The sequence below is a fragment of the Megalops cyprinoides genome, chromosome 6, assembly GCF_013368585.1.
Source record: "Megalops cyprinoides isolate fMegCyp1 chromosome 6, fMegCyp1.pri, whole genome shotgun sequence".
NCBI classification, from domain to species: domain Eukaryota; kingdom Metazoa; phylum Chordata; class Actinopteri; order Elopiformes; family Megalopidae; genus Megalops; species Megalops cyprinoides.
The window spans coordinates 2876680-2892483 of record NC_050588.1 but is presented as its reverse complement, the minus strand read 5'-3'; the positions used below and the strand labels follow the sequence as shown (position 1 = coordinate 2892483).

At 41.1% G+C, this 15804-nt stretch overlaps 1 protein-coding gene across 5 annotated transcripts in view; it reads left to right on the top strand.

The window, feature by feature from the left end:
- The window catches only part of slc4a8 (solute carrier family 4 member 8), a 53919-nt gene that overhangs the window by 7424 nt on the left and 30691 nt on the right, over positions 1 to 15804 (top strand). The window contains exons 1-2 of one of the 5 annotated variants that reach the window (XM_036532048.1): positions 7141 to 7219; positions 7341 to 7420. The exons of the other annotated variants lie outside the window; for them this stretch is intronic. The gene's annotated coding sequence lies outside the window, so the exon portion shown is untranslated. Of the gene's footprint in view, positions 1 to 7140; positions 7220 to 7340; positions 7421 to 15804 lie in introns of those variants that run through there. 5 annotated transcript variants of the gene reach the window in all.

Sequence of the window (15804 nt, the reverse complement as noted above, 5' to 3'; positions counted from 1 at the left end):
CACTCCTTCATCCAGGCTGAGATATCTGAAAGACAGGCAGAGATCTGCGCTGAGACAGTGAAGTCATCAGGTTGGAAAGAGAGGTAGAGCTGGGGTGTCATCGGCATAGCAGTGGTAGGAGAAGCCATGCGCCTTGTCATATTTTTTATTTATATTGATTTAGCAGCATGAATCATTGATACAGGAGAATCTTGCCTTCATTTTGGAGCATTATTTTGTCACAGACGTACCCAGCACAACCACCCAACAATTCTCCCAGAGTTTGAATACCATTCCCTTAGAGTGACCTGTGTCCAAGACCAGCCTTCACAATGCACTCTAAATTATAAACAAAATCATCAGCCTAGTTGGACTGAATGGCCAGCTCTTGTCATTAAACTTCTTATTATCTTACTGCCTAGCACATATGTATGACAACATTGATCTTACATCTTCTAATAAATGTGGAGAGAGTTAAACACACAGATGAAGTAAAAGGGTTGTTTCCTTCATTTAGCTTGCAGGCATTGGTGGACTCTTTCAACAGATCAGTGCCTGGTCATTCCCTTTTCCTGCACTTTGCATTTTTCCATATCTATTTTCTCATCTGCCCATTTAACCAAGGTCATAATGTCCTGTTGAAAATGAGGGAAGAAACACAGCAAAGTAGCTGCTGTGCAACAGTGAGTGTGTCAGGTTGCCTGGGGCAGGAGCCCCTCCATTTTCTTTCTCACTCTCAGTCCAGAGCATGGGCTTTCAATTGACAGCTTGGATGAACTGGATCGTTATCCTGCACAATGCTGCACAAACAAAATGGCCCATGACCCTCATACATCTGTTAATGAATGCCTTCATTCTGCAGGTCCTATTGGAATCTAATTTCAGGGCACTGCTTGAATACCACTTCAAAGTTGGGTGAAGTCCACTGTTAGTCCTGTTACTGTGGTAGAGAGAAAAACACTTTCAAATAGTGAGAGTCCTTGTGGCAGGTTGGATTCCAGTCTGGGTTACACAGCTGTGAACTGCACTAGCATTGGTGGCTCTTCAGGGATTGTTGGGTGTCTGGAGATGACAGGCCCTCTTGTCAGGGTCAGGTATAGTGACAGTCCTGTCAGGGCAATGTGCCACTTGGGGGGAGGGGGGAGGGGGGAGGGGGGGGGGGGGCGCGGGCATTATACTGCGATGAGCAGGCGGTTGGGACACAAGTGGAAAATGGCACGGGAAGCTGTGGCCCTCTGGCTGTGATCTGATGGAGGGCGATAAGAAAGGTCAGCACATAAAAGCCCACAGGATTAATATTTCGTGCTAGCAGGACATGAAATTTACTATTGATATTGTCACATTGTTTACAGCAAAACTTAACTCCCAGTTCCCCTAAATAAGGTTAATCGACAAAGTTGATTTGCTCCTGAGGCTTCATTTGTTGCCCCATGGAATGGAGGGGAAGTTTTATGCTTTTACTCATCAGAATTTGCAGTGTTTTTTTTCCCCCTCGGGAGCATCTTATGTATGTAAGGTGTTCCTGTAGAATAGCTCATGAACTGTTTAAATGCAATATAATTTGTAAAGTCGCCTATCACAGGTCTTTTGTTGTATTAAATAAAATGTTATAAAGACATTTCTGCTATTATCTTCTTTTATTACTTTCCCATTTCATTATTTGTAAACAATATGAATTTTCTGCATTGCTAAAAGTTTAAAAAACATATTCAGAAAAAAATGTCCAGTGAGCATTCTGTTATATCCTGCGTTTAGTCCTATTTCAGTAAAGGGTATGAATAAATATGGAAGACACTGTAAATAAGGTATTTTTCACACAAGACCATTTTGTGATCAGGTTGCGACCTTGGTATTTTTGCCTACATAACACTATTTATCATAATTAACATGAATCTTAATAATCTTCTTTTATTAACAAGTGTGTAAATATACCATACATCTAGATTTGTTGTGTTAAATGTTTCATATTCTATTTTTCAATTAAATAAGAGAAAAACATTCTTTAAAACATAACTCTCATTTTCATCCATTTATTTCCACATACATGTGGTGGTAAGGAGCCAGGCTTGTAAACACTTGTAAATACCCTTGGGCAAGGTATATAACCAAGAATTGTCTCAGTAAATATCCATCTGTTTAAATGGACAAAAATTGTAACCTATGTCAGTCACTATGGATAAGAGTGTCTGCTAAATAACAAAGTAATGTGTATGTATGCATGTATATACACTCAGTGGCCAGTTTATTTGGTACACCCCCTTGTAATAATATAGTGTATTTCAACTTATAAGAATCTACCATTTTTAAGAATCAGGATGTGGTTCTTATAACTGGAGTGCAATGTAACTGAAAGGCAAATCTATCATGCAAGTAGTGTTACCATTTCTATTTGCTTAGCTTTTTAAAATAGTATAACCGTTAAAATAATGTGATTTTCCTTATCGATCAAATTAATACTTCTTATTGTTTGTATCAGTCATAGCGTTTTGGCCCAAATTAAGGCATGACTCTTGTTGGCCTCAGACTTAAATATATATAGTATTTTACATGTACTGTTTAGTGTAATTAAGTGTGGTGGATATGAAGACTCCCCTCTGTATTCTCCTCTTCTGTGCTGATGTACCTGATCTTGCTTTCATGACTCATTAATTTGCAGAAATGTGTGATCATGATAATGCATTGCTTAACGTATATTCTTGTTATGATGAGGTGATGAATTTTTTAACTCCTCTCAAGCTTGATGACAGTAAGCACTTATGTGATAAAGCACCCAAAATTCACAGAGCAGCAGGGAACTAAAGTGAATGATTTGTGTAATGCGTTACATGTCTGAAAGCGTCTGATGCTGAAGAAACATTTGCATTATCTTCAGACAGTGAAGTAAAACTGATTTTACTGATTTTGCTGTCTTTCTCAGTTTGCCTCCCTAATCTGTTAGGATATTGTGATATCGTAAACAGTGGATCTAAAATCCATGCCTGAGAAATGTGTTAGATATGAGACAAATGAGTGAATGCTGGCAAAAATCAGCTGATGTACTTTGAGATGTCATACGCATATGTTAGAGCACAAATGGTAGCCATATTGATGAATCTAATGCAATGAAAAGTATTTTCACATACAGTATCTAGACCCTATTGACAGCAAGTGTATGAAATGAATCTAATGTGTGAGAATAATGCTATTGTGTTTGCAATCTCACAGTATGTGTTGAGTCAAATCATTGAGTGTGCCTAGTTTGCAGGCAAGAAAAACCCTTTCCTGATAAACATACTAAATGTGAAATGAATGAGTGAAAATTGGGATGAGTTGTTGACCTAGGGCAAAGCAATTTACAAACACTAATTACAACAACAAAAATGTGTGTGCAAAATTTGTGTGAAATCAATACTGTCAAGTGATTCTATATCAAGAATAATGTAGGAAAAAATACAGGAAAGATCTCAGGCAACCACAAAGCTGAGTGACTGATTTCTCTGAGCTATTGTCTGTAGAATGTCTATGAAACAGAGGATGTCTAGGACTTTCCAGTCGCTTCAGTAAGGAGGATTATTAAAGTTATTCTCATAAATACTGACTAGGAGGCAATCAACTCCAGAAATCTTTGTTTGTTCAGTCTGTAAAGGACAGAGTTTGTTATGAAAGTGCTGTGTAAACCCTAAAGCTGTGACAGTCTTTGTTAGCTGGAAAGTGTGTCGCTACCTCCACAGTAATGGTGGAAGGGTGAGGAAGATTAGAAAAACATGCAAATCCATTAGTTTGCTTAAGTGTGCATTAAGGCATAAAAAACAGAGACATCCACGGAGCAGCAATGTCATTCTCATGTACAGCAACGTTCATAACAATTTTTGAAAAGGCAGGACAAAATGAAAGGGAGACTGCTACCAGGTGTATAGTCCCCCAGAGCAGTACGACTGTCATCAGGTGAGAAATGTAGGAGTAGGTTTCCAGGTAATCTGGGCAGGTAGCGTCACAATGCGTGCAGTGACTCTGTAGCTAGGTAACCTGAGCACCTCAAATGTTCTGTATTTTTTTAATTAGACATTGTTCTTTAAATGTGAAAGCCAGCAAAGAAGAGAGGTTAAATGGATAAACCATACAGCAATGTTTTTGTAAATGGTAACACAGCAGTTGGGCTGAGCAGAAAATGGACTGTGGTTTGGCTTAATCATTGGGAGTCTGGAGAAAAGTCACAGATGCCATTATTTTTTCATCCAGTCATGATATGATCTGAATGAATCTGACAATGTGCAGCCTCCTATTGGAGGGGAAGGAATTTGCATCCATAAAGTAGATGAAATCTTTTTACAACTAGCTAGTGCCTCATGAAGCAATAATGCAGTAATATGCAATAATGTTTGGGTGTTTTTTAAATTCTGGAAAAATGAGCTTTAAGGCTAAAGCTGGACACACACACTGGACAATTGGCTAGTTGCGTAAGATGACGTTGTACGATTTCTGGTTTGAGGAAGGTGAGCACAAGCGTATCCACTTTCCGATGCTGGTCAGTTTGCAGACAACAAAATGACTTTCTACACACAATGTCTTCAAGATCTTCCAAAGATAACGATCAATGATGTTCACCACATCATTCAAGCTGTGACATCAGCACCAAGGAGTAAGCGAGGGAAGGACTTCAAGATGTATGTCTCCAGTTACATCGATAATTACTAAGGTAAGTTAAGTTACTAGCTTAGTAGCTGCCTAACATAAACAGCCACAGAGGGTTAGCTATCTTGCTAACCAGCTAACTTTGCTATCTAAAGTTGGATAATTTGACAATAATTTGACTAATGTGACCCAGTTTTAAGTGTGTTGATGATAACGTGATATTGTCCCCAGTATCAAATAAAGATCAACGAATGGGGAGAATGAGCGTCCAAGCTACCTGCTATAGGTCTATGAGGAAACATGAGAAACCTCACAACCTCAGAGTAGGATGGAAGATACAGTGGCAAGAAAAAGTGTGCGAACCCTTTGGAATTACCTAGTTTTCTGCATTAATTGGTCATAAAATGTGATCTGATCTACATCTAAGTCACAAGCATAGACAAAAAAAATGTGCTTAATACCACACAAACAATCATGATCTTTCATGTCATTATTGAACGCATCCATTAAACATTCACAGTGCTGGTGGAAAAAGTAAGTGAACCCTTAGGCAAATGACTCCCAACAAAAGCTAATTGGAGTCAGGAGTTAGCAAACCTGGAGTCCAATCAATGAAACAAGATTGGAGCGAGGTGTAGAGCTCCTTTGACTTATAAAAAACACTCAAACTTTTTGTGTTTGCTATTCACAAGAAGCATCTGCTGATGTGAACCATGCCTCGCAAAAAAGAGAACTCTGAAAGCCTATGATCAAGAATTGTTGATTTGCATAAAACTGGAAGGGGTTACAAAGTAATCTTAAAAACTTCAGGTATTCACCAGTCCACACTTAGACAAATTGTCTACAAATGGAGACGATTTAGTACTGTGGCTACTCTCCTTGGAAGTGGGCACCCAGCCATGTTGACTCCAAAGGCACAACACAGAATGCTCAATGAGGTAAAAAAGAACCCTAGAGTAACAGCTAAAGGCTTGAAGAAATCATAGAAACTGGTTAACATCTCTGTTCAAGAGTCTACCATATGCAAAACATTGAACAGACATGGTGTCCATGGCAGGACACCACAGAGGAAGCCACTGCTTTCCAAAAAAAAACATTACTGCATGCCTGAAGTTTGCCAAAGAGCACCTTGACACTTCAGAACGCTACTGGAAAAAAAGTTTTGTGGACTGATGAAACTAAGGTTGAATTGTTCGGGAAGAACACGTAGCGCTACGTATGGCATAAAAAGGGCACCGCAGACCAACACGAAAACATCATCCCAACGGTGAAGTACGGTGGAGGGAGCATCATGATTTGGGGCTGCTTTGCTCCCTCGGGGCCTGAAGAGCTTGCCATCATCGAGGGGAAAATGAATTCCCACGTTTATCAAGGTATCCTACAGGATAATGTCAGGGTGGCTGTCTGCCAGCTGAAGCTCAGTAGAAGTTGGGTGATGCAGCAGGACAATGACCCTAAACATCGAAGTAAATCTACTACAGAATGGCTTCAAAAAAAGAAAATCCGCCTTTTGGAGAGGCCCAGTCAGAGCCCAGACCTGAATCCAATAGAGTTGATGTGGAATGACCTCAAGAGAGCCATTCACACCAGACATCATAAGAATATGGCTGAGCTGAAGCAGTTCTGTGAGGAAGAATGGTCCAAAATTTCTCCTGAATGTTGTGCAGGTCTGATCAGCAGCTACCGGAAGCTCTTGTTTGAGGTTATTGCTGCCAAAGGAGGTTTGACCAGTTAGTAAATCCAAGGGTTCACTTATTTTTTCCACCAGCACTGTGAATGAGTAATGGATGTGTTCAATAAAGACATGAACGATTATAATTGTTTGTTTGGTATTAGGTTAAAAACATTGTGTTTATCTATACTTGGGACTTAGATGTAGATCAGATCACATTTTATGACCAATTAATGCAGAAAATTAAGTAATTCCAAAGGGCTCACATACTTTTTCGTGTCACTGTAGTTCAGTTGTTCGTCAGTTCCAAGCCAGTTCTGTTCCAATTATGTTCTGGGGATTTGATGTGGCTAGGATAGGTTCTGTAACTCTATAACATTAACGTCTGAAGTAGGTAACATAAACGTTACCTGCCTTGTAATTAGTATTCAAATATCTAGCCTTCATGAAAACCCCAGAAACTGGTTGTGGCGGCTGTTGTTCTTTGCTGTATGTTCAGTTTCATTTATCTGCATGCTGTTCGGTACTCACTGTTGTACAAACTATATTTGAACGTAGGTTTGAGTAAATTAAAACACTAATGTTATAGACTACTCAGACTTATCTATTTTAATTTCCTGACATTACAATGCTCCAAAAACAGAACAGAAATAGACTATTTTTGTTCTCTTTTTGTGATGACATTGATAACTTGATATGGTTGAGTCTACTACCATGATTACTCAAAACAATCTGATCAGCTTTCTCATTTCTCTTTTTCTGTTCGCCTATATGATCGTAACATGACAACACCTTTTTTTTCTTTTCTTTTAAGATTGTCCTTGAGGACTCCTCCCCTGTGTAGATGAGTGATGCTGAGTGTTCATGTGTGGCTGGAACAGCACTGTGCAACCATAATGTTGCACTGCTGTACCAGACCGCACCCTACTCTCAGCTGAACACAGGCCAAGAATTATGGTAAGTCTGTGAGCTTTGCTATGTGTTTTTACAGTATATCTTTGTCAGACAGAGTTGAATTAGTATGTGTGCAACCAGTAGTTTTTTTAAAGACCATTTCAATTAATTTTATTATTAATAGGGTGTGACGCCAGGCTGGGTCAGTGAAATGGTTGTGATGTCTACCAAGCCAAAGCAGAGGACTGTTGCTAATGGTGTAAGGTAATTATGTCTTGTTATTTTATAACCTGTTATACAAAATTGTGATTGCCTTTCAGCGTAAAATTATTCTTTCTAATTTGAGTTATGAAATGAAATTCCAAACAGGAGCACACTTTACAAAGCAGTGCGGGTGGAGCAGCCTGATCCTGATGTCCTTAGAGTGGCTGAGGCTTATAAGAACTTTTCAGCGGACATTGCACCACTCACCACCACCATGGCAATCAGTGCTGATGTCCCATTGGTTGACTCAGCGTTTGGGAAAGTTCAGGAAGGCAGTCCCATCTCCTACCAGCACCAGTGCCCATGAGCCAGATTATCTTATTCCACCCAGATGCCCCACCACCACGTCTACCTCTAGATGGTTACAGGTTGGAGCCTACAAGCTGCCAGTTTGTGTGCAGTCTCCAACAGCAGCTACATCTGTAATCACTAGAAACTAATTTGGATATGGCCAGGAAAGTAAAGGTTGCTACAAGGGAGCAGAGTGTCTCTGTAGAGTGGCATCGAGTCAGGAGGAACAGGAACACATCTTCCCACTTCAGGGAGATTTGCCATGTTTGAGGTCAGAGTTCAGCAGAACATCTTGCTGAGTGAATAAGAAAGGGTATGGCTCAAACAGCATTGATGAAGAGGGGCCTGGCATTGGAGCCTGTTGTCATTCAGGAGTATTGACGGGTAAAGAACACCAATTACTGGCCTTGTGGCTTTGTCATATACCCAGATGCTCCCTCGTTAGGGACACCTCCTGACGGGGTTGTGTTTGACCCAACCGAAAATCCACCCTTTGGCCTGCTGGAGATCAAATGCTCAAATGCCAAAAGCTATGTTGACTGTAAATACCTGAAATTGCAAAGTGACACCATGAAATTGAAACAGCAGCGCAGCTACTACTGGCAGGTCCAAGGCCAGCTCCTGATTACTGGAATGGAGTGGTGTGACTTTGTAGTATTTGCTGAAGAGGACATGGTAATCCAGACGATCTACAAAGATACAGAAGTTGCTGTAACAAAAAAACTCAAAAACTCAACTGTCAACTGTAAAAAAAAAATCAGAAGAAGTTATAACAAAGAGATGTTTGTAAATCTGCCAAAAATCTTTCATGTTGCCTGCAGTAATGAAATTTTTAAAAACATCCTCTATGATTCAGCCCCATTGCCTTCTTCAGTGTAATTAAAAAGTTGAAACACAGTATGGTTGTTGCATTTGATTTTTTTTATTAGAATAAGCCAGTAGAGTATTTTAACAGAATTTTACAGTGCCTCTTTATCCTCTTTACTAAAGAGGACCTTATTTATTCAAAGATAACTCAACTCTATAGTCACTGGTCATTTTCTTAAAGCTCTTTGAATTAATTCATAATTTACAATCTCCTTTATAATAACAACAAACAAAACAGAAATGTAACATGAGATTCTCCTCCCTTATCTTTAAGCAGATAAAATTAACATTAACATCTTGTCATCTCAGATCTACTTTATATGGGGCCCCGGAAGGGACATGGAGGGGAAAAAAATCGATGGTTGAAAAAAAAAAAAAAGAGGTACTTTTGCGAGATCTTGCAAAGGTTTTGAGGGATCTCGCAAAAGTTTTTCATATAGGTCAATGTACTTCTGGGTCAGTTTGGCAAGACGGCAACATGGAAATCTCAACAATGGAGCACACACACCCATTGGAGAGGTTCATAGAATTTTGTGGTTGGCCTCAAATATAAAGACATTAAATCAGTGCTTGTCAGTAGGCACGGTTTTCACATCAGAGATACACCTGAAGAGAATTATGAGGGGCCGTTTAGGAAATACAGTCATGCGCCGCTTAACGTCCATTCGGACAACGTCCATTCGCATATACGTCCGCAGTCCCATAAGGTTATAATAAAGTTTAAAAATCCCGATTGCAGAACGAGACATACCGGACGTAACTGGACGTAGTGAAGGCAACGCTTCCCGCACGCAACACGTGTATCTCATGTCAAATGAACACAAAATAACATATTTGCTTTTCATTGATATGATTCAAAAATTTTGGTCAAAAGTGTGCAGGTTTTTATAAAATAAAGCACATTCTTCATCCAATGATTCAGTGACAAGACTTAAGTGAATAAAACAGTGACATTTATTTCCGTTTGGCAGTAAGCACATATTTTTTCAAATTGCTAAGTCATACAGTATTCCACCATCATGGTTCTGATATTGCCAGATTCCAGACAATCTCCCCTACACAATTATGAAGATATCTCTACTGCCAGCATTTTATGGTGAGCTACATGTAAAAACACAACAGTTTCATAAGACACAATCTTTTTTCCTCAATATAAAGGCTAATAAAAAATCTGCAAGTATTATCATATCAAATGATGGAAGATCTGGAAAAACTCCTGTTATTTGCATGGCAAATTTAATTATGAATAATCGTCATACACGGATCCATAAGTTTTGTATGACATTTGTCTGACATTACCCAAGTTGCCAGATCATCTATGAAACACAATCTACACACACAATCCACACACTACATATAACTATTTATTTACTATCCACACACCTAATACTTGACCTACCAGGTCACATAAAAGTTAGATCGATGTCTGGTGATTTTTAGTAAGCTTATTCTGTTTATAGTGGTTTGGCATTTTCATATACTGTAGACCTATGTAAATCTATGGTGTTGCCATAGTATTATTTCATATATGCCTTAAGTCTGCCTGTATGATGTATACAGAGTCTACATGGCATTTAATACAGGTGTATGTAAATCTGTGGTCTTCACTGCTGCAGTACTTTGCATACATGGCCTCACTTTTTTTGTTGTATAGTTGTGCGAAGGGGGCACTTGAGGTGTGGTCACCCTGGGGCACCACATGGTGCTAATCCAGGCCTGGTGTTAGCATTAGCATTTCAGTTACTATTAACATTAGCATTAGATGCAAGGTTACCATTAGCTGGTGTGTTAACAGAATATTGAACTGTGGAACATAGGACCCTGGGAACAAAGGCTGCATCTGAATACTCAGCATGCACTAACATTGAGTAAGAACCTACTACCCAACCGTTGCTGTAGTACATTCTATGGCTTTGCGAGCGAGTAGTAAGGACACAATTCAGACGTATTCTGCCGCCATCTTACCTGTCCTTTGACCCGGATGTTTACAGATGACGTATACCCACGTGCGCAACAATTTAAAGTCACCTTGGAGAATTTACCTCAGAGTAGTGATCTTTGATGATACCAAAAAACGATGATACGCAAATTACCTCTACTTTTGATTAGATAACCTATTTTGCAACGGCTGAAATGTTTAAACTGTTCCTGATACTTACATTTGTACATCGCCAGAGACACCCCTTGAGCGCTGCAACAGCCGGCTTTGCTTTGGTCCGCCATCTTCTTTCTCTTTTTCCCGGGGAATTCTAATTCCTCGGTTATTTGGGCTCCAGCTGACTTATGGGATAGCGTAGTTTAGTATGGTTGCAGACTTCAAAATTTCAACGGATGTAGTAGATCATCCAGGTACCATTCAAGTACTATTAAAAGCCTGCTGAGTTTTCAGACACCCTACGGATTGTGACGTACTGCTTTTTGCATACTATATAGTAAGGCAGTATGAGTATTCGGATGCAGCCATAGATACGCTCTCCATATAAATGAGTTACATGCAAAATGGTTTGTTCTGTCAATTTGTCCTACTTATCGAGCGGTCCTACCAATGGTTACTGCGCATGCGCACATCACAATTACATCATGTTTTCCACACTTGGGTTTAGCGGGAAACCCATCGATTCATCCTACATGACGGAAGACTATTGCCTTGCGATTGTTGATTCTCTAATAACAAAATATTGTATGCTAAATTCATGAATGAAATTGATTTCAGTTTAAAACACTATCGAAATATGCTACCTGTAGGTTTATGTTGGTAGCACTTTCTGATAAGATAATTCACACTATCAGAACATTCTATAGTTATATCCTGGTAGTCTTTTCTGATAAGTTTTAGACTATCAAAATATACTACTTAAGGTTTTACATTGGTATTGATTAGTGTGTGCTGATGGACAAACTAGACTACAAATTTACATGTCAGCATGTAGGCTAAACTAGACTGTCAAAATATATACAGTTTATGTGGTGGATAAATTGTAAGTAGGCTATGCCTATTAAAATTTACTTGACAGAATTTTAAAAATTGCTGTTAGATGAATTAATGAAAACAATAATATAATTAACTTAGAACCATTTTCTGATAAGGTAAAGAATTACCGACCGTTTTTTGCTTCTAAGGTAGCACAACAACAACTTGCGGTAGCATTTCCCAATAGGGCAGCAAAGGTCGATAGATATGACTATCAATCTACACTATGGTAGGACATTTCGATAAGGTAGTGTCAGGAGTGGACGAAATGTCCAACCCCGCCCCAACTGGTTTGTTCCCTCCTAGGGATCCGCCTGCCACAAGGACACCAGGACAAGGTAAGTAGGAACAGACATTCTTTATTTCACCAATAAAATAATATGCACACAAATTCATAAAAATTTAGAGACGCTTCCCACCCATGGCTGATATCCTACTCCCACCCTGCTACCCACTCCCGTCCTCCCCTCCCTGGACCCCGATGAGCAGGTATGCAACCCCACACAAAACCCACACACCACACAACATCCTTCTACACTCATGCCCCACTGCAAAACACTCCGTGATCTGACGACCCCGCCGCCTGGGCACAGGGAGGGTGAGGACCGCTAGTTTCTCTGCCAGGGGGAATCCTACCACCGCGACGGAGGCTCCACACATGCGCACGCGCACACCACACGAGACACACACAGAACAAAAATGGAAAAATAAGGGGGGACGTAGCTCGGCCCTTGCCACCATGCCAGGCCTCGCCTACGTCTCAATTTAAAAAAAAAAAAAAAATCCAAGACGAAGCCCTCCGCATCGCTCCTGTGGACGGGCAAACTAGGAGAGCTGCAGTGTCTGCAGTTGCAGCTAACCTCTCCTCTATTAGCTAGGTAGTAAACAGCCCATGCTGGCTACTTTCTCCATCAGAAACAATGTTATCTCTGTTTGTATGCCTTTTGTGTGTTATCCCTATGATTTCCACTGTTTTGCAGATGTCTCAACTGCACCTCCAGGGGTCAGTCACTAATTCTGTGGCAATTTCAATTGCACAATAACAAATTTGGTTTGATTTGATGTCCATTTATTGATAAGTAAAATAACATTAACACTAGCTAATATGAGTTAGGTGAACTATGCTTGCTAGGTGATCTCCTGTCAGAGATTGGATGTCACTCCCCTGTTACTCTGGCCTTACATCTGTTCTATGATGTTACAGTGCTAGCCTCCCCTCAACCAAGTTGATCAATTTGTTCTTGTCTTCTGTTCAAAATACTGTAATAACTGCCGTTTCTACTTTGGTGGTGAGCCCTCTCTCTCCCTATTACTTATTTGCATTCTGATGCAGAAGCTTTCCACACTTGGTCCAAAAGTGAAACATTCATAAATTCTACAGCTTGAATTGGGGCTAACAGCCATTATTGAGCTTCTGTTCTGACCTATGGTCTTATGTCAAGCAATTTAGTAGAGAAGGACCTCATCATCACTCAATTGTAATACTTTTTTTGATCTTCAGCTCCCTATTCCTATAGCAACAGCTCAAGAGGCTTCCTCAATAACTAAGAGATTTTTTATATTTAGAATTGTCCTCTGTCTAATGCAAATCTAGACTGAATTATGTCAGGACTTTTTTTTAAAAAAAACAACATCAAAAGCCAGATTCCTTTCCCAGCCATGAACAGAATGGTGAGAGAACACTCTGGCTTTGTTCTGGTGGAAATACTGTAGGAGTGGGTCGGTCAGCCAAGGTTTCTTCATTACACCTCTTTTAGGCACCATGTGATTCCTCAGGTGCCTCCAGTGCACTTGCAAATAACCAGCAGTTATTTTCCACACTACTAGTGCCACAGTGCAAGTCAGACCCTCCATGATCGTCACTGAGAAAATCCAGGCAATTTAGAGGTGCCCCACAAGCTGCAAGAGGTAAACCAAGTGGACACTGGCTGACAAAGCACAATCAAGCTGCTGTGGTTGTGTGGTCAGCTCTGGGCTGTAGGTTTCTGTGTAGTCTAGTAAGAATACCATAGGGGAGTCACATGTGGGTCAGCTGCTTAAGGCACTTGTTTCACACAGGAAAAGAAATGTTTAGAATTGTGCATTACAGCTCAATAAATTTAGCACAATTTCTCACTAACCATTTCTCACAAAGACTGTTAAAGGAATGTTTAGAGAAATATTTCTTTTCTGAGTAAAAACAGCCCCTTTCATACATTCTGCCTGACTTCCTGTCCAGCCACAGTACTGAAACTGTCCCTCTTAGTCAACCTCAACTTACAGGTTGAGGTTGACGTCATTCTAATCTGGTTACCCTTCTCAAAAATGTAAAACATTAAAACAAAAACCTTGGTTTCTTTAATCCTGATTTGAGATTTGAAAGACACATGAAAATACCCCAGGCATTCTAATCTCAGATGAGAAGTAAATTTCAGATTGCTACAGTCTTTGTCTAATGATAGATACATTAAGTAATTCATACCATGTCAAAAAGAGGTGACATTTCACTTCTAAAGCCACTACCAGCTAAACAATACAAAGCATGTATTGTGGAATTATGAGTACATTTACATTTATTTATTTAGCAGACGCTTTTATCCAAAGCGACGTACAAAAGTGCATACAGTAAGTATAGCGACAGTATGGGGACAGGATGTGTACAGTTCCACAATGAGACAGTTCTCAGCTGAGAGCAAGGTCTGTTTGAGGACACAGATTTGTACAACTACAGCGTATAGGGCAACTAATACGATACACCTTCAAACAGCAAACTTTAACAACTTCAAACAGCGCAATGAGTGTCAGGTAAAGGCGGCGACAAGAAACAATTTAAAAAGTACAGCAATTTACGACAGCACTGATTGGGGGGGGGGGGGGGGGTGCAGCAATTGTCTGGAGAGGTACGTCTTCAGGCCCCGTCTGAAGGAATGGGGTGAAGGAGCTGTCCGTAGCGGGACAGGGAGTTCGTTCCACCACTGGGGAGCGATGTAGGTGAAACGCCGATGTCTGGCAGAACGAGCACCTCCTGCCTTGACCATGCAAGGAGCGAGGCGTCCAGTTGCTACTGAGCACAGGGGTCGGGCTGGTGTGTAGGGCTGGATGAGTTCTTGGAGGTAGGTAGGGGCTGTCCTGTTGATTGCAGAGAAGGCGAGGGTCAGGGTCTTGAATCTGATCCTGGCAGCGACAGGAAGCCAGTGGAGGGATTTAAGCAGGGGAGTAACATGGGAGGTTGAAGATTAGTCGGGCAGCTGCTTTCTGGATGAGCTGGAGAGGCTGGGTGGTACAGTCTGGGAGGCCTGCGAGGAGAGCATTGCAGTAGTCCAGGCGAGGCAGAACTGTGGCCTGGATAAGGAGCTGCGTCGCGTATGTTGTCAGGAACGGACAAATCCTCCTGATGTTGTAGAGGAGGAATTGGCAGGCCCGTGATGTACGAGCAATGTACTCCTTGAAGTCCAGGTTGCTGTCGAGGATGACGCCCAAGCTCTTTGCTGACTGAGGATGGTATTGTGGTGCCATTGACGGTGCTGGAGAGGTCATGCAGGGGGGAAGGGCCGGCTGGGATGAGCAGTTCTGTTTTTCTGAGGTTCAGCTTCAGATGGTGGGATGACATCCATTTGGAGATGTCAGCCAGGCATGCAGAGATTCTTTCATTGACCTGGGGGGTAGAGGGAGGGAAAGAGAAAAAGAGCTGGATGTTGTCAGCGTAACAGTAATAGGAGAAGCCATGTGATTTGATAACTGAGCCAAGAGAGTTGATATAAATTCAGTAAGAGTAGGGGTCCCAGTACTGAACCCTGTGGAACTCCTGTAGCGAGAGGGGTGGGTGCAGAGGTGGAACCTTTCCAGTAGATCTGGGAGGATCCACTAGTCAGGTAGGACTTGAACCAAGAGAGGGCGGTCCCAGAGATGCCCATCTCTGACAGCTTTGAGATTAGTGTTTGGTGTCAAAAGCAGTGGAGAGATCAAGGAGGATGAGGACGGATGACAGGTCGGAGGCTCTAGTGGTGTGGAGAGCCTCTGTCACTGCCAGGAGTGTGGTTTCTGTTGAGTGGCCAGCTCTGAAACCTGACTGGTGGGTGTCCAGGAGGTTGTTCCTGAGAAGAAAAGGGGACAGTTGGTTAAGTACTGCATGTTCCAGGGTTTTTGGATAGAAATGAGAGGAGAGATACCGGTCAGTAGTTCATAACATCTGATAGGTCAGTGGATGGTTTCTTCAGGAGTGGAGTAACCAGAGCTTTCTTGAGGTCTGTGGGGACAATACCAGAGATTAGTGAGG